Here is a 19,767-nt window from a genome sequence, read left to right on the forward strand (position 1 = left end):
AATAAGCACATGAATTTTCACTCCTTTCAGGAGTGGAGTTTGAGGCTGGTTTTGTAGCGTGGCCTCTGGGCTCACCCTCTCCCTGCGCTTGGGCTCTCTCTGTAGATTGTCCAGTCTTGGTTTTAAAGATGTTCTTTATTAGGCTGAGAGCTGGAGTCGCTTCAGATTCGTGGGGGCAGGAGGCTGATCTTATCAGGCCTGTTTTGCTTCCTTCCCTCCCGGCCCTCCCTCCCATCCCGCCTCGCCCCCCCGGGGCCGGCTGACCCAAGGCCTTCCAGCAGCAGCTCCTCCTTGTTTTCCCAGACTGGTGTGTTTGTAATTAAATGTCTGGGGCAGAACTTTGTGCTGCTGTGCTTTGCAGTTGCTCCAGTATCATCTTCCTCTTGTCCCTCACTGGGGTGGCATTTTCTCCAGTCAACAGGATGAAAATCCCTTTTTCCAGTTTCTGGTGGTAGCTGTCAGCTGCTGGCTCAAAATTGCCCTTGGAACTGATCTGGTTTGTGTTTTGTCACGTAATTTTAACACTGTGATCTTTGCTATGCAGAACATCTCCAATTCTGGCATGTAACCTGACCTAAGAAAAGGTTCCCTCACTGGTGTAGGAGTATCTGGGGCTCCTTTCCATTGTTCAGCACCTGATCTTGGCGTCTGTGTGGCCATGGGCACGTGTTAATCTTTATTTTGGCCTACAGATCCTCAGATTTGCCTTCCAGCAAGTGCATGGCTCCTGCAAGCTTTTTATTCCTGTTCAGTGTTTATCAACAGACATCAAATTCAATTGTGTTGCCCGTAGACAATGGAAATGTCACTTTTGTCCCTTGTGACTGGAAGAAGAGCCTTTTATGGGGTACTGGAGTAAATAAAAAAACCCCACACAATGTTATTTTTGGTTTTGGTTTTTTTTTTCTGTTGGAACATTTTGAGGTTTTTCTGTCTCTAAAAATGAATGATTGAGAAAGGTATTTTTCCTGCAGCTTGTTTTCTTCCTCTGAAAATACTTTGGAAAAGTTGGGAAAGCCCGGATGTAGGCCTTGGAAAAAACCTAACTGTTGTGTTAGGTGACCATTTCTCTCCTGTCAGGGTATTGTGAACAAACTGGGAAGCCATTCCATTGAGCTTCACTAAGATAGTTGAATTAATTTAGTTACAGGGAGGGGAATGTTCCCTGCAGAAATTCACTGTAGCAGAAGAGGCTTCTGAAGAGCTGGCAGGAAGGACAGCAAAAAAAAAAAAAAAAAAGTGAATTTATCAGAAAATTCTTAAAATACCTGAAAATGAAATGAATGCCCCTGGATGTGGAAGCAGATGAGGAAGTGAGGAATTGGTTTCTGTTTGAACGATGGGCATGGAACCGAGAAAGTAATTTTAGGTAGCTGATACATCCACCTGAACGGTGGAATAATCCCAAAATAGACACGTAAAGTACCTTTAGATGGGAAGGTCACACCACTCCTTGGTATTCCAGCAGGCACGTCAGGGCCATCTTTCCTGTCCCTCTTGTTGGCTGTGGCAATGTTGGAACTGAAGGAGAATCTCAATTACCTGCAGTGTTCTCGTATTGCTGAAACCTGACTTGAAGGGCTGATGGTAAAAAAGTAAAATAGAAATCACTTTTCCTGCCTGGTTTTAAAAAAAAGTCATGTAAGAGTGGAAATACTCCAGGGTACGTGGAATAAAGTGTATGCACTTGAACACAGTCCTCAGCATGCTGGGTAAAATCATGTAACATTGCAAAAGAAATGAGGGTCGGGTGGCAGCACGTGGCTGTAACAACCTTAGGAGAAGTGGCTGAAGTGGGTAATACCGTGGTGAACAGAGGGAAATACAGGTGTGGGTGTTGCTGTGATGAGGCAGGTTGTGAGTCAGCTGGGAAATGGGCTTTGACTGCTTTAACCAAGTGGTCATATTTTGTCCTAGAGAATGCCTGGCAAAGCAGGCAAGCAGCCATTGTACCACTCAGATCAATTGCTCCCAGTGATAACAATCCTTGCTGCTATGGAGCTCCTGATGCCTACATTGGAAAAGAGAAAATAGAGGAATTTTTGCCTTGGCAGGTGTACCTCCAATTGGAAGGAAATTGATGCTTGGGTTGAAGCAGATTCTTCCTAAGAGGCTTTTCTGTCTGTATCAAATACTGGGAACAGATTTCCTGCAATGGATTTGCTGGTAGATGAGCACAGTTTGATGTTGCTGTGCTTGTAGTACCTGCAGTATTTGTAGATACTCAGATCTGCAGTGGTGCTGGGTTAATGGTTGGACTCAGTCTTGGAGGTCTTTTCCAGTCATAACGATTCAATAAGTATCTCATGTACAGCTTGGAAAGGGCTGTGGATTCTCACCTTTTCCAGAGAAATATAAAATACATTCTTGTGCTTTTCCAAATGAAATATTTGTCAGTTTTATTTCGCTGTGGTTGGAGCATTTCAGAAAGGTCAAGGCATAAGATTTATATTCCAAATTGTGGCTTGGTTGGTATGCTTTCCTGTCTTAATCAATAATGTACTATTAGCAACCTTAAACTACTCACTAGGTTATTGAAACATGAAAGAAAGGTGTTACAAAAGCCCGATACCATTTGTCAGGTGAGTAAGGCCCTAACTCCCTGGTATGATCATACAGCTTCCCAATATCTTATTTATTAGGTGTTTGTTGAAATGTTCAAGCCAAGACATGTCCTGCCCTGGTGGATTTATACAGCTGAAAACAGTTCAGAAAAAACCAAAATGCAGCTGAAGCTTTTGGGTAGATTTCTCCTGATGATCATAATGCCATTGGCAGTGTTAATAATTTGTGTTCAAAGCCTCTGTAAGGCTGGTGGTTGTCCCCGAAATGCAGTGTGTGAGCAGAAAAGTCTTATCAAGATTGGGTCAAATAAAGCTGTCATGGGAGTAATGTGGGACCCAGGGTTGGTTTCTTTAGCCAATAAAATGATATTTTCTTCCTATGAGATGTTAGGGTGTGTTTTCTGTTTCCTTGACCTATCATTTTTATGTTTAATGCTGCAGCCTCAGTTATGAATCCTTTAATAGCCAAAGTCAGCATCTTTTTAACAAATGATATCAGGCTTTTTGACACCTTTATTTTCTATTTTAAATTAATCTGCAAATAATTTCTGCTTTTAAGGAACTTTGCAATGGGATCCTGGCTAGTGGAAGGGCAGGAGTTGAGCACAGATCATGTAATTAGCCCTAAACTTTGCTTTGTGCTGTTTGTGTTTTGCCCTCTTCACTCACAGTGGCTTGGGGAAGGGCTTTTCTGCCCTGCTGGCTCGCAGAAGAGCTTAAAGATATCTTAGACAGGACATGTTGGGGCCACAGGGGGATTTAGGATTGGTTTAGAGGGCATCTCATCGTTAGCAGGATCTGGATTTAATATGAAAACCCCTAAATGAATATCTAATCCTCTTCTTTCTGGGGATAGATGTTTTATCCTCATTTTGAAGCACGGCCTTCCACTGTTGCAAGGAACTGAAAATCTGTTTGCATCTGCAGCTGGATGCTTGCCAGGCGAGGTACACGGATATACATTTCATTTTGGCAATTGGGAAACGCTGAGCTGGAGCCAGAGGGAACTTTGTGGTGTTTGTGAGTGAGCAATGTGTGCTGTGATAATGGGCTGCTATTGTGGCTTTACCTAAGTGGGGCTTTTATTTTATTTCTCGTGCTGAGGGAAACAAGATCTGCCAAGTACAAGAGGTTAAATTCAGCATACACTAAAATTCTCCTGGATACAAGAATTGTATGTGGGAGCCTATGCTAAGCCTGTCCTTAGCCTCACCTCAGCCTTAGGTTGCTTATTCCTAGTGATTCCCATGGCTTTAAGAAGTGAAAGGCACAATTTTGTTGCTGCCAGAGGGCAGGGCTGGATGGGATATTGGGCAGGAATTGTTCCCTGGGAGGGTGGGCAGGCCCTGGCACAGGGTGCCCAGAGCAGCTGGGGCTGCCCCTGGATCCCTGGCAGTGCCCAAGGCCAGGCTGGACATTGGGGCTTGGAGCAGCCTGGGACAGTGGGAGGTGTCCCTGCCCATGGCAGGGGTGGGATGGGATGGGCTGTAAGGTGTCTTAGAACCCGAACCAGTCTGTGATACGATTCCTTTTCTGAAGGAAGACTGGAGGAGGCAGAGGGAGCTGATCCTTCCTCTCCACTTATTACCAGCGAGGCCCCATCTGGACTCCTACTGCTGATTATGGGCTGCTTTGTAAAAGAAAGATACGGATTTAGTGGAGCAAATGTGGTGCAGGACCAAAAGTTGATGAAGGGACTGGAGCATCTTTCAAGTGAGGAGAGGCTGAGAGAGCTGGGACTGCTCATCCCGGAGAAGAGAAGGCTTAGCAAGCTTATCCACGTACCTGTGAAATGTTCTGCTGGTTAGAATCCAGAGCGAGTGCTCTGTTACCATTTAGGCTGAAACAACTCAGTGGCTTAGATGTTAGAGAGTTAAAAGTTCATTCTGAGGCTTGTAACAAGACCCACGTTGTTGACAGGAGCTGTGTGTGCTTGGTGGGATGCTCACCTGAGCGCTTGAGAATGTTACGAGTGCTCCACGTGCTTTTCAGCGTTCTGTGCTGAAGCCCTCAGAGCTGGTATTTCTGCTCCCTACATGGTTAAGTTTGGAGGCTGACTCAGAGTTTTTCCCAGTTGGATAAGTGTGGTGGGAAATTCCGTGGGCTGCAGCAGATTGGAAAGACAGACTTCCTGGGTATCTCCTCTTGAGAAAAATTTCCTTCTGACTGAACATCTGGTCCCAGTCTCAAGATTAACCTTTAGCATTAGATTTGCTGAACAGTTCAATCATGAATATATGCAAAACTGCATGATTTTTTTTTCCCTTTCCATTGTGAATATAAATACTTAAAGCAGTTGAAAGAGCAAGGTTATAATTTGCTGTAAAGTAGGAATATACATATTCAGTAACATTTGGAGCCCAAACTATATATATTGGAAAAGACAGGAGCTCTTGAAATGAGTAATGAACACTTCATTAGGTGCTTTTAAGCACCTGCATAAAACCCTTCATGAATGAAGTTTTTCATATGCATGAATCAGCATTTTCAATACCTGAAAACACGAGTTGTGAGCAGCACCTTTTACTCTGTCAGTGGCTCACTGAGGCCTGTGTGAAGAACAAACTCTTTGTGTTAAACAGAAAATTAAATTTTTAGGAGTAACTCTGAGTTTCTCCTAGAAGTTGTCTTTGAGTCTTGTTCTGAGTGGACCAAGTGCTAGAAAATCCTTACCTCACCTGGTTCCTTAAAATGAAAATGTCTTGTGGCATCCTTACAAAATAATGGTGTGCAGGGGGAAGTGCTGGTGGTTGTATGAAGATGATTTTTATTCTATCACTCTGACTGAACTGTGATTCACAATTTGTGTTTTACTTGGGAAGTACTTGAAATTTCAGCTCTTTAGGGGAAGCTGTCATAGAACTTGTTGCAGAGATAAAAACTTGGCAGTCCCTGAAGTGGGAGTTTTGGTGATCCATACGTTAAGCTTACTAATTTTGCTGATGGATGAGTTCTGCCTTGGAATTTCATCTTGTGTGATACAACTGAAACTGCTTTTTAGGGAAGGATGAATCTTTTATGTGGTCCTGTTACCTGGTGTTTAAACAAACCAGTACATCATGTGGGAGTGTTCAAAAGTTTTCTCAGAAAATGGTGCAGCTCAGTAATTAGGCTTTTTTATAGGCAAATAAAAAGGAGGGATTAGAAGAGGGAGGCTGCTTTGAAGCATGAAGGGATGGATACCTGTGTTCCATGTTAAATCAAACCCAGGCATTGGTGTCCCTGCTCCAGAGCTGCTGGTTTAACACCTATGGATGGAAAAGGAGAGAGATCAGTGCCTGAAGTGATAGGAAGAGAGAAATACTGGAAACTGCAAAGGTTTTTGGGGTGAAGTGTTCCCTACAGCCAAAGCACTCAGTGCTTTTTCCAAAGGTGAGGACGCACAAGTTCTCCCTTCCTCAGCACTTCTCTCACTGGGAGGTACTGGGAACTCAACCCAGGAGCCTTTCACATGGGGAGCACATGATGGAGTGACCTCTGCTTCCACACACTAATATCTGGTGTTTGATGTAAAGCCCTCTTCGTTCTGCTACCCAGCAGTTGTTTGTTTTTGCTTTTAAAATATTTAAAGAAGACAGTTCAGTGTCTTTAAAGAATGTTATTTTGGACACGGTCCTTCTCTTCTGTAAGTGATATTCCAGTATAAAATATGATCTAGGCTTATTAATGTATGATTACTTGTATCAGGAGGCATTGTTGCAATATCACTATGGCTTTAATGAGATTTTTTTTTTCATGTAACATTAATATGTTATGATTAGGAGTTCTTTTTTGTTGTTGTTTTCTTAAGCTTGAACCTTCATCAGTTGTGTATGCTTGTTATGAGGGGGGAAATCCCTCCAATTGCTTTATTCTCTCACTTTGTTATACCACACAGAATGTTAAGAAGGGGGTAGATACGAGTTTGCTTTCCTTAGAGAAATACTCAGTTTTTTTGAGGTGTTTTCATTTGATATGAAACTTAATATAGCAAAATCATATTTGAGCAGCTTTAAAACTTTTACCTGTACAGGAAAATTCAGGCTGGGGAGACCACAGGAGGTCATCTAGTCTAGGCTCCTGACGAGGCAAGGTCAGGCCAAAACCTGTGTAAAACCTGTCTGGTTTGTGACCTACAGCTGGAAAAAACCACCCAAACCCATTACTCAGGTTTGACACAACTTTCCGGAAGTATTTTCCATTCTCTACCTCTCCTCTGCTCTCCCCCCAGCCCAGGTATTTTGCAAGTCTGTTTCAGGTAGGTTTCCTGTCCTATGTAGACAAGGATATCCATGAAAACTGACATTGCAGGAGGAATGAAACCCACATTAGGTGCAGCTGGCCCAGGAAGGAAGTTCCTGGGAACTGAGCTGCAGGCTTGACACTAAAGGATTGCCAAGGTACCTGTCTCTGTGTGTTTCCCTGACTCCTTTGAATGTGATCCTAATCCCCTGTGAGAGGAGCTGGAGGCAAGCAAAAGACTGCTGGTGGTTGCCCAGCCTTTTCTGCTACAGTGACCAGGTGCTGCTGCCCAGTTGCTCCAGGTTCCCAGTTGCTCCAGGTTCCCAGTTGCTCCAGGAAAAGCTGTGTCTGCCTGCTGATGGTGAAGGGTGGCAGCTACAGGGTGACAGCAGAGCCTCAGTGTTCCACCTGTGGCTCTAACCCAGCTCATCTGTTGAGATTGTTCACAACTGAGACCTGCCAAATTCAGTGAAATACTGTGCAGAAGCTGCAGCCCGTTTTCCCAATATTCCCTAGCACTGGCTGGCTGAAGGGCCAGACATTTGTTCCTGTCTGATTTCTGAGGGCCAGTCTTTGCCAACCTGATGTTTTGGCCTCTGCCTGACAGATGATTATTGTTGCTGAGCAGAAAATCTGCCTTGCAGCACAGAGTTGCTTTTGTTCTGCTGGCCTTGTGGCAGTGGATTATCTGACCTTAGTTACTGTAGACCCTACACTCCACATCCCTGCCACCTCACCTGCTCCAGGTGACTTTGTGCCTTAAGTGTCATCTCCATCCTCTGCTTTCAACCAAATTCCTGGTGGAGGTGGCAGATGCACTGTGTGCTTCGGCTAATCTCAGCAGTAGTTTACTGAATCCTGATTAATCAGTCCCAGCTTTTGTGTCCTTTAGTCCTTTGAGGCCCTTTAGAGGTTCAGGTGGTCTCCAGTCAGAAGAACTGCAGTCACCAACCTGGGGGTAAAAGCCAAATTTCAGATAAGCCAGTTCCTCTTGGCGTTCTCACCCTCCTGTGATCACGTAATGATTTATTTTTCTATTAATTGCAAAGACAGGTTTGCTTCACTTTCTGGATGTTGAGCACATTGTGCCTGGTGAAGAAATACCAGGGAAAGGATAAGGTGGGTAAAGAATTTTGCACTAAAGTGCTTCTTAGCAAGATGCAGTTGGCAGCCATCTGTATTCTCACTCCTTCCTTTGGGACAAGACATCATTCAGTTAGGTTTCTTATTACTGCATAAAACCTGAATTGTTTTCACTTGTGAAAAACCCCAGCTACAGTTGGAACTCCTCACCTGGCAGTTTCCTCCTTGTGGTGCTTGTTTGGTGGGACAACAATTGCAGTCTTTCTCTCCTGAGAATATTCCTCGTGCTGTGAGCATCCCAATTTCGGTGAACAAGGAAAAGGGACAGGTCAGAATTATTTCTGCTAATTGTTCAGCAAGCTGTATGTTCTGGAATTCAGTATTTCTTCAGAAGATCTGTGCCTTCTACTTTAATAATGATTCCCCCAGTTCACTGAACTTCAAATAACTTCACAGCTTGAATCAAGATGAGCTTTTCCCAGGTAAAGCATGGTTTTAAATACACCTCTGATAACCTTTGTTACAGCATTTGGGTTTTAATTAAACATTATTCAAGCATGTTCTGATTGTACAATTCATAACTTTGCAAGTTAATTGAAATTAACAAACACCTTAAAAGTGCCCAAATGTAAGAAACTGATAAATCTTCAAATGAATTTACTCAATTAATCTATTTTTTTTTTTATGAAGTAAGATTTAATTCTGGGAACTTGAGCTATATAATAAAAAATGGGAATCATGGTGCAAGCAATCGTGTGTGATTTAGCATTTCTACAAAATTGTTGTTAGAATCAAGCGGGTGCGAATCATCCAATTGAGAATTTCCTTTTACAGTCAATAGCTGTCAGTATTTAGTTTCACATATGCCAAGAGCAAACTGTTTGACTTGGACATAAAAGCCACAATAAAAGTTGAAGGAGCATACTTGAAAATCCTTTCCTGATAAGAAGGGAAGGGAAAATAAAGCCATTCATTGTTTTTCGAGGTGGACAAGACTTGAATTTTTGAGTGAAATTTTGACACAGTGCATTCTCTCTGCTCAGGAAGGCAAATACATTATCTGCTCAGCTTTCATCTGTTATAACTAATCTTAATTTTAAAGCAGCCTTTAAACCTCCAGCTTCAAAACCTGTGTTCTCTTGATTTTCCTGTGTTTGCCAGGATCTTCAGGACTCTTGTTCACAAAGCTTATTCCACGCTGAGGTCATTAATTTGAGAGACTTTAAGACAAAACTTAATTTCTGCTAAGTAATCCAGGCCCTTAGCAAATGCTGTGGCTTCAGGCTGAAAGAACAGTTCAAATTAGGAGCAGCAGAGGGCTTAAGTTTTCTTTAATTATTTGCTTGTATAAGAAATTCACTCAACCCCCTGTCTGGGGTATAAATGGAAGGATTCACAGCATCATCCTCGTGCAACAATTTCTATGAGCCAGGTTTCAAATACCCATTGGGGGCAGTGTTTTGGGGTGCCAGAAATGGATAATAGTGGTCATTAACCTGTTTTTCTATTCATGGTGGAATTATGACGGTTGTATCTTCTTTGTATCTTCTGGGTGTTGGGGTGAGGAGGGAAAAGAGGAGGTGCTTGAGGGTATTTTTCTGTTTTATATACACTGTACCCTCAGGGTTAGCTGTTCATTTTCCATTATTTTTTTCATGATTTTTCATTTTCTATTTCCTGTTGAGGTACAGAGTTTTTGAATGAAGTGGCCCCTTTTCTGGGAGCATTTCACTAACTAAAGGCATGTGACAGCAGATATTAAAGGAATGAAAAACTTCAGATACTGTCAAATGGAATATCCCAGAGCTAAATTCCACGAGGTGATAATGCATTATGATCAACACAGTTGAGAGAAAAAGAAGAAACAAAAAAACCCATCAAAAATCGGTTATTTCAGCTCAGGAATATAGAATTTGCAAGAACAACCTCACTTCACAGCATCCTCCTCTGTGCTGCAAGATCAGATCATGAAGGCCACCAAAAGGTCTGTTAGGGGAAATAAGTAAGAATCCAAATGATTTGCTTGGAAAAGGAGCTGAAGAGGCTGTTACATTCCATCTGTTGATGCAAGGAAGAACAGACTTGCTACAGATAATTTACTTCAGAGTGGCACAGCATTATGAAAATGCAGGAAAACCATAAACAAACCAATCTGTTGCATCAGGACATGTGAAACCTGCTGTAAAATCCCAGAATGGTTTGGGTTGGAAGGGACTTTAAAGCTCATCCACTTCCACTCCTTGCCATGAGCAGGGACACCTTCCACTATCCCAGGTTGCTCCAAGCCCTGAAATTTCCTCATCATGGCTGTAGAAGAGCCCTGAGCAACTCTGGAATGGTCAAATTGTTCATCACTGTCAGCTGACTAAGAGAAACCTCTGTGGTGTTCAAGTATTTACAGCAAAATAGGCTGAAGTTGCCCTTTAAAACAGCCAGTGTCCTTTGTGTGTTGTCAGCAAATGTGTCAGTAAAAAGAATCCAGGATGAAATCAGTGACAAAATGAGTAGGCTTTGCTATTTGGAAAGAAGTGATCTTTAGCTACAACTTTTTTTTTCACCCCCCTCTTCATTTGGTCTGGAATAAATGCAATACCTAGAGAACAGTCATGTTATGTCAGGTGTTAATAACAAAAAATAGCTTCCTAGTGAAATTACTCTAATTCAGTTCTTTTCTCTGTGATTTCTTTTTTCTTTTCTTTTCTTTTTTTTTTTTTTTGAAGTAATTTTGATCATGTGCCCGAGTTTTGAAAGATGAAGTTGTTCAACATGGCTGAGGAGAAGTATTTCGTAAGAGCCCTTTGATTGCTGGCCTGCTTGCAGCATGTGAAATTTTTGACAGCAATCTCGATTGATTCTTCCATGTTCAATAATGTGTTCATTCCAATGGTATTTCCTGAGCAGCTGGGCTTGCTTAGCTTTGGAGCTGAAACAGCAAAAGCAAGGAAGCGAATTTTCCAGCCCCCTCCCCACCCCCCCACCTTTTTTTTTTTTTTTTTTTTTTTTTTTTTTTTTTTTGGGCATGTTAGAAAATGATGTTAATTTTTTTTTTTTTATCCTGTTAATGAAATGGCATGGAAACCATTGGAATAATAAGGGGGGGGAGAGCAGGAGCAGAAGTGGAGGACCGGGAGGAAATGGCACATTTTATAGTCCTGTGCATGGTGAAAGGGCTGGCTTCAGGAATTGGCTTCTCCTTTCAGAACCAGCCTAATCAAAATTCATATAGAGCTGTGTTTCCTGCTGGTGTCTGAGTTAATGAGTACTTCTGTTTCAGGCACATCTTCTGAAGTGGTAAAGGATGAGTTTGCTGCATTAAAACTAATGGTAGGTCTTCAGATAACAGACAGATTGTCCATTGAACTGCTGCTTAACAGGGATAGGGTGTAAAAAGTGGGATGTGAGATGGTGAGGGGAGAATTTGAGTGCTGTCTTAGTGCATTGAGACAAATCTGTATATTGTAAAAGTTACTGTTAAGAAGTGTCTTCCCTCAATGGAAAATGCTGCTGTTCAGATTTTAATCTTTTGCTCAGGCAGGATCTTTGTCTATTGATTAGAGACAGGGTGAACATACAGAAATTTGGGATACAGATGGAATTGTTCCCTGGGAGGGTGGGGAAACCCTGGCACAGGGTACCCAGAGCAGCTGGGGCTGCCCCTGGATCCCTGGCAGTGCCCAAGGCCAGGTTGGATGGAGCTTGGAGCAGCCTGGGACAGTGGGAGGTGTCCCTGCCCATGCTGGGGTTCAGAAAGGGATGAGCTTTCAGGTCCCTTCCAGCCCAAACCAGTCTGTGATTTTATGATTCCAAATCTGTTGAAAGCACTGCAGTGCTGGTGTTTAACAGCATTTCCCAGCTGATCCAAACTGGTGTTTTGGATCTCTGCCCCCTGCCACTGTTCAACATTCCTGCAAATCTGGAGGGGAACAGCCGAGCCCCTGCAGCTTCCCTGACTGTTCTCTCACGCTGCACCTTGTTGGTTTGCTGGTACATCCCAACAACTGTAATCCTTCACTGGGCCTGGGTTTCTTAGGGATAATTTCTGGTCTAAATGGAGACTCCCCTTCTCTTTCCTTCTTCCACATGCACGGTGGTACTTCCATTCCCAAAGTGTTGTGCAGGTGTAGCTGCTGGGTTAGGACAGGCTTGAGCCAGCTGTGTAGGAACTGAACCTGTTTGGGTTTGCTGCTTTGCCTGGTTTGTTTTACCACCCTGTTTATGTCCTTCAGTGCCCCTTGGGTCAGTACACGGCTTGCAGAAAAGTGCCTACCCAAAGCCACTCTCTTTGTGTTTGTTAAAACCTTTTTGGCTTCTTAGCTCGAGGATGGCTTGAAAGCTCTGCTACTCAAGCTGATTTCACGTCACATTTTCTTTACTACTGTACTTCATTTTTAAAAAGGGAAGCTTTTTAAAAAGTTTGGGCGATTGTTAAAAGCCTTCACAGACGTCATGGTTTGTTCAGTCGCAGGAAGGCATCGAGCAGGCTTTTATGCAAGGCTTGCATAACACAGGGGTGGCTTACTGAGTGCAGCACCTGGAGGGTCAGAGCTGGGAGCAGTTCCCATCTGCTTTGTCCTCGATCAGGGGGCACGCTTGTGTAATCCCATGCAAAGCCTGGCATGCAGATGACCTTGATGTATACCCACAAAATACCCTACAGAGGTGGGTTACGCAGCTGGAGAGACAGACAGAAGTAGTGCTGTAGAACCACAGAGGGGTTTGGGTTGGAAGGGACCTTAAAGGCCATGGGCAGGGACACCTCACACTAGCCCAGGCTGCTCCAAGCCCTGTCCAACCTGGCCTTGGGCACTGCCAGGGATCCAGGGGCAGCCCCAGCTGCTCTGGGCACCCTGTGCCAGGGCCTGCCCACCCTGCCAGGGAACAATTCCTTGCCAATATCCCATCTCACCCTGTCCTCCTTTTGTTTAAAGCCATTCTCCCTTGTCAACTACAAGCCCTTGTGAAATGTCCCTCTCCAGCCTTCTTTTCAGCCCCCTTTAGGTGCTGGCAGGCTGCCATAATGTCTCCCTTAAGCCTTCTCTTTTTACATTTGAGTGAAAAGCAACACTTGGAAGTTTCTGAAGTTGGAAGAGGGAGTGTAAAGTTGTAACTGCACCCCAAGCCTCTGCTCCCTGAGGCAGGTCCAGTCTGAGCCTGTGGAATGGCTGTGTCCAGAATGGAACACCAGAGCTGAGAGGCCTTCTGTCATCTCCGTGGAGATGAGACCAGACTATCCTCCCCATTCCATTCCTGTTCCATGCTTCCTTCATTTTCCTGCCTACAGTCAAAAAACTCCAGAGTGGAGCCTGGGATACGTGTTGTGACACTTGACTTTGCAGGGAGAGGCAGAGTAGTGGCAGCAGTTTACTCAGGTTCCCAGCAGAGTAACACTGCTCAGCTAATAGATGGCTGTGGCAGGAACAGGTGTCATGGCACATCCTCCCTCTTTCTTACCCTGATGGATCCCAGTCCGTGCTTTTAGAGCAGCCCTTTTCCATCAGCACACAACCCTCGGGATTCATGGCCCTTCAGAGCCTGCCTAGGCTTCATGCAGGTCATACTGTTACACTGAGTACTCATCTAGATCCTTGTTAATGACAAATTCACGTGCTTCCAATATTTGTGAGCTGGAAGTTTAGCCAAGAGTGCTTTCTTGAGTTCTCTTTGCCTCACTGCAGTGCAGTCTCTTTGAGTGTTTAGGTGATTTGAGGTGAAAAACAGCCTGCCTGAAAATGAGGAGCACTGGATAGCTGGCAGGCATCTGGAAATCTTCCTGCTTGTGAGGTACTGAAACACCACAAGTAATAAGCAAGAGGTGCAGTCCTGAGTTAGAATTGATGCTGCCTGTCAGAATATTTTACTGTGCCAGAGAGGGGATTAAAGGAAATGCATGATAGCCTGAGTTAAAAAGCATTTAGCTTCCAAAAAAAAGGCCATAGTATCCAAAATGAGGTAAGGATTTATTGAAATTTGTACTGTTTCTTATTGAGACAAACATGTGTATTTATTTTAATGTATTGTCTATTAAGAAATACCTGTATTTGAAATGAGGTTCTGAAGCAGCATCGTGTACAAACTCGGATAGCTAACAGCCCCCTCAGGGAACGCTGGGTGTGTAGGAAGATGAGTTTTCTTGTAGTTTATTCTTGAAAGCTTTGCCTGCCAGCAGCTGAGAGGGCAGGCAGGTGACAGGAGCAGCCTTTTGGAGCTGGTGCTTTTCTGAGCATCCCTCAGATGGCCGAGGTGCCCTGCTGCTGGCTGTCGGTGTCTGGGGTGTTCTGTCTCGGGAGATGAAAAGAACAGCAAGCAGGGCTCCTAGGTTACACAGGCAGCCTGCTTAGAAGCAAATTAAAGTCACAGAATTCACATTTCTACAGTGATCCTGGTGAATAAATGCAATATGTGGACAGATCTACGTTGGCAGCTTGGATTGAAGTGGAAGCAGGGACCTGGGATCACCTGGTGAGTTGTCTGTGAGAATGGCTTTAGCATTGGCTGTTCCATCCCCAGGACCCTGGGGGAATGGCAGAATGATAAACCAAGTTTATAGAAGTACAAACCAAGTTTTATATCTATAATTCAGCAGTGTAGCTCTCAGGACATAAAGCTTTAGCTTGAAGTATTAATATGTAGTTTCTGTGATCTATTTTATTTTTCCCATGTTTTATTTTATTTTTGCCTGTTCTGTTGCTTCAACTAATTTCTGTAGCAGCAGCAGCAGGATACAACTCCTCTGTCAGATGATGTGATGTAAAAAAACCTTTACCTAAAATGGGAAGATGAATCTCACACTCAATTCTCTGGATGCCTCTTCGTTTAGTGAGAAGATAACTGAGGACCACCCTGGTTTATTCAGTAGAAATCCAGCTGCAGTCAGGTGTGTTGTTTTGTTTTTAAGCTGAGGAGAAAAGCACAAGGATGGGCACAATATAGTAATTTTAACGGCTCCATCAGCTTGGGGGCAGAAATCAAAAGGATGATCTTAGTCATGCAGAAGAATTCAAGAGGTTTTGTGCTCTTTCCCTTTAAAAAGGGGTTTTGTTCTGTTCTTTTAAGTAAAATGCAGGGATCAAACGTGCTACGCCTGGGCATCAGAGATTTTATGGAATTTGGAATTTGCTTGAAGGTTATTTTTAAAAATAATACCACGGTTTAAAAAAAAATCGTAACTGATCAAACTTAATTTTTTTCCATTTCACATAAAGATGGGTGATCCCTTCACTCATCTTTAATGAGTGGATATGAGTCAAAGGTATTTCATTATGCTGTTTATAAAATAAGGCAGTCTTACGAAGCAAGAGCCTTTTAGGCTTTGAAGTACATAACAGGCATAACTGATGTGAAGGAAGTACCATAATCCATGCTTAGAAATGAAAATGATGGTGACTTCTATTATCCCGTGTGGTGGAATATCCCTGGCAATAGGACATGGCCTTCCTGGAGAAGCAATGCCAGCCTTTGGGAGCTTGAAAGCACCTGGAATGTTGCCTAAGGACAGCTGGGGCTTCCCAGGATGTGCTGCTGGAACACCCTTGCCCCTCTGTATTGCCTCTTCTTGAAGTGGATTAGCAGGAGAAGCAGCTTCCTGGTATCCCGTGACCCTCATTGGAGGGATCCCAAATGGATGGGAGGCACAGAGGAGCTCTGGCTGCCCCTGGATCCCTGGAGCTGTTCCAGGCCAGGTTGGACATTGGGGCTTGGAGCAGCCTGGGACAGTGGAAGGTGTCCCTGCCCGTGGCAGGGGGTGGCACTGGATGAGCTCTCAGGTCCCTTCCAACCCAAGCCATTTTGTGGTTCTGTGATGATACTTCAGTGTTGGGGGCTTTAAATGGCTTTGCTGCACCCTCATTTTCCCCTGAATACAGGCATACAAGCATTCCGCCTCTCTCCTGGTGAGAGAAAGACAAATGATTGAGTTGCATCTTTACTGTGCATCCCATCGCCCTTACTCCCTTTCCTGCTCAGCATCCAGTGTTTTTAGGACAGGAGTGTGCTTTCCTTGTGCTGACAGCAAGAGATCATTATTGATGCCAAATGCTGACTTCTTGCTGGTAGCCCCCATTCTCTGCTTTGTTGTGAGATGTCTCTGTTCGTCATCTGAGTAAAGAATTGCCTACAGTGAATTCAGGCCTGTTTAATGGACAAGTGCAGAGTGACAGGAGAACACAGATCAGTGCCTTAATGCAAACCCCGTGGCTCGAGAGAGCCCTTGAGTTTGGGCTCTGTGTTGCTGGTCCCCTGCAGCACAATGTTGTTCTGGTCCAGATGCCTTCTCTTGTTTGCTGGCTGAACGCTGATCTGTGATGACAAACAGCGGATGGAGCGTGGCCTCTCCAGGAGACAAAAGTTGAAATCACATCCAAATTACTCCAAGAATTGCTCAGGTGACCTAATTTTGCCTTCCACAATCAATTTGTCAAAGGAACCACTACTTGGAGTGATACTGTGTGTCTAGAGTTTAACCTGCAGTCTGCAAGGTCTATTTAGGTCTGCTTTTCTCACCAAAAAAGAAAAAAAAAAGACAACGAGGGCAGTGAAGCGTCCAATAAAATCCAGAACACGGGCATGTAAACAAGCAGCATCACAGGAATTGTATACCTGAAAGGTTTTGGCAAACCTCTCCAGGCTGTCTCAGCATGGAAATGTTAATTCTGAGATGCTGCTGATGTACAAGAGGCATTTCATAGAATCCTAGAATTGTTCAGGTTGGGAAATACCCATGCGATCATCCAAGTCCAACTGTTCTTTCTCCTTGTCTGGGCTTTTACATTTGAGTGGTGACTGTGTTGCATCTGCTGGCAGAATATGAAACACCTGTAAGGAATTAAGAACAAGGAAGTAAAGAATTATGATTATAATTATTTTTGCAAAGAGTTCTTGGGAAGAGAGAAAACACAGCGCCTATTTTACATCTCTTGGAATGACACAAGGAGTCTTTGCTTTGTAAAGTCAGTACCAGTAGTATTTGCTGCTCACAGCGACCTTGCTTTGCAGCTGTTGGAGAGCAGGAATGCTTCTCCTGCCAGCAGGGTCATCTCTGCAGTTGTTCATGGTGAGCAGTGAGTGCTGTGTGCTGGGGATGTGTCAGCAGCGATGTGAAACTCAGCTCCAGAACATCAGCCAGGGTGGGCACCAATGAATGTTGTGTTCGGAGAGCTCCCTCTGCACTTACTCTGAACTTACTCCTCTGCACAAAACTCTCACACGAGTTTTGCTTGCAGCTTTTTAAAGATGTATTTGAGAAACCCGTGTTTCACTGACTGAAATAAATTACTGAGCTCATTGCTGAGAATCGTGAAACTCTAAATTTTAGCAGAGACCTTCTCCTACGTGGGAATGGCAAATGTGACCTTTTACTCGCTACATGGGATGGAGGATTTCCATGGCTCTACTTTCCAGTGTGACTGCATTGGAGGGACAGCAAGACTTTGTCAAGCAAAATCCTTTTGAGGGGTGTTTCGTGCTCTTGGCAGGAGGTCACAGAGCAGTTGGCAGTGTTGGAATGAGATGGGATGAATGGAGGGTGTAACCCCCTGTGTCACCAGCCCCTGGAGTGGGGCCGACACCTTTCAGAGCCCGGTATTTATGGTGCCTGCGCGTCCTGCTCTGCTTCCAAGTGCCTGTGGAATGAAAGGTGAGCGGGAGCCGCTGCCGAGGGCCCTTCAGGACACGCGGCGTAGGCTGGGAGCCAAATGACTTGTTTGGGTTGGCTGCCGTGGCTTCTGGCTGCTCTTGTCCCGGGGCCTGAGGGACTTCTGCTGCTCTGGGAGCGGAGCTGTGCTAATTGCGGGCCGGGAGGAGCGGCAGGAGCCGGGCTGCGCTCGCTGCTTGGCTCGCAGCCCGGCCGGGGTGGGCACAGGCGGCCGAGCGGTGCTGCCCCGGGCAGGATCCCCGCGGTTTAGGTATTGCCTCCGCGGGCATTTTGGAGCTCTTCCGGAATATTAAACATGACATGCCTTGCGCTGTGAAGTAGGTCCCTGCTCTGAGATAAGCCGGTGCTAGATGAGCAATTAAGGCAGATTTCTGTAGTTCCTCCGGCCGGGAGTGAAGGGGGATTGCAGGACCACCACATGATGGGCTTTGCACCACCAGCACAGGCGGCTGCAAAACAACCTGTCCTATTTACAGGAAGCCTTACAAGAAGTTGCGGGGTGGTAGGCTGTGATGAGTAGCAGCAGAGCAACCTCCGAGTACCACTTACTCCCCGCAGAAGAGCTGCTGCAGCATCCCGAACCGATGATGGATGTCCGCGTTGCCACCCCGGTGCGAGCGGAGCACAGCCCCGAGCGGGGCGGGATGCGGGGAGAGAGGGGCGTGTGGGATGCTCCGGAGAGGGCTGCAGGAATGTGCCGGCTATTTGTCTGCGCTTAAAAGTGGTTCCTCTGGAGGGGTCTGTCATCCCGGGAAGATGAAAAATGGTTGATCCCGCTCCGGGTGAGGAGGCTGCGCTCCCCGCGCGGCGCGCTGGAAAGCGCGGCCTGGATCGCGTGGCGGGATGCGGCCGGGATGAATCCTGGCAGCCCCGCGCACTCGGCGTCTGGTGGGTTCACAGATTTGGATCTTGAGAAAAACATAAGCAACAGTTTTTTACTCTTAGACTCCTATTTAATAACAGGTCTTTTCTCCCCCTCCTTCTCCACGTTCAGGTTCTTTTCTTTGGAAATACCTACTGGAAATGGCCTTTTGGGTGTCAGAGAAATGGAAAAATGTGCCATCGTTCTATGGCAGCGAACAAGCATTTAGAAGGAGCTGGAAATTGTTTTCAGGCTGGTCCAGGGAGACCCCTTAGAATCCCAGGGATGTTAAATATCATCTTGTTCCAGCTCTCTGCCACGGGCAGGGACACCTTCCACTAGACCAGGTTGCTCCAAGCCCCTGGTCTTGATCAGGTGTGTGCTGAAGATACACGTGCAGATCTGTTCCACGGTGAATGGAGCCGAGAAGAATAATCAGTGTTAATTAGTGCTAAGGACAACGTATTCTGTCCTATCTGGAGAAGTGAGTTAAATCAGGAATTCTCTGTGGTGATGGAACAGCGGCGTGTGTTGTGGGGTCGCAGTGTCATCAATGCACTGATCTGTGTAGAGGCTGGGACCCAGAGCCTCCCTTGTTCCTGGCGTGAGAGCCCGGCCTCCCACCTGGAATTGCTCCTGGGGGTGTGCCCTACCCAGCTCATGCCAGGAGCTGCTCCTCGATGAAAGTGAGGCCCAGCCCTGGCACAGCTGCCCGGGGTGGAGGCCCCATCCCTGGAGGGTTTTAAAACACCTGTACACGTGGCACTTGGGCACCTGGCTTAGTGGTGGAAGTGGCAGTGTTTTCCTTCCTTTGTACATCTGGTTTTTTATTGCTTTTGTCCCTCGCTGGCATTGGTAAGGGATGTTTTGGCTGTAGACGTGGGAGGGAGGTGCAAGGCAGCTGGAGGTGGTTTTTCAAGCTTGACTTTTTACGGGATGTTAGGCACGGAACCTAGAAACCTCATTTCTAATGTTGCTTAACTTCGTTTTCTCTGCCGTCCTGGTTTGTGAGTGACTAATATTGGTGCTTAATTACCTCAGCATCCCTGCAAAAGCATTGGCAAGCTGGGTGTGAAAGGAGGTGTGTGTCACACCCTCTTCCAGCTGTGTACAAGAGCCAGGTTCTGATCAAACCGCTGCTTGTGAAGGGTTTTTGCATGACTAACCAATCTAGTAATGAGGCTTGTTAATTGTGCACAGTGTTGCAGTGAACAAATATTTATTAAGGAGAGTCACAGATAAAAAAGTAAATCGGTTCTGGGTAATTTTGACTATTTTTAAGGAGGAAGCGTTGCTTCAGTTCATTCTGCATCCGAGATCTGAGCCCAGGTCGTGGTCCAAGCTGATGGGCACCGCATGCCTTGCCCTTTCGTGGGCCTGGATGAATC

The 19,767-nt window shown here is 45.2% G+C and overlaps 2 protein-coding genes across 9 annotated transcripts in view; one reads left to right on the forward strand and one right to left on the reverse strand.

The window, feature by feature from the left end:
* LOC116446882 overlaps positions 1-19,767 on the reverse strand; it is a 781,927-nt gene that overhangs the window by 176,309 nt on the left and 585,851 nt on the right. The window lies entirely within an intron of this gene.
* Positions 1-19,767, forward strand: part of AGAP1 (ArfGAP with GTPase domain, ankyrin repeat and PH domain 1) — a 315,634-nt gene that overhangs the window by 44,913 nt on the left and 250,954 nt on the right. The window lies entirely within an intron of this gene.

Source organism: Corvus moneduloides, chromosome 7 (genome assembly GCF_009650955.1).
Source record: "Corvus moneduloides isolate bCorMon1 chromosome 7, bCorMon1.pri, whole genome shotgun sequence".
NCBI classification, from domain to species: Eukaryota; Metazoa; Chordata; class Aves; order Passeriformes; family Corvidae; genus Corvus; species Corvus moneduloides.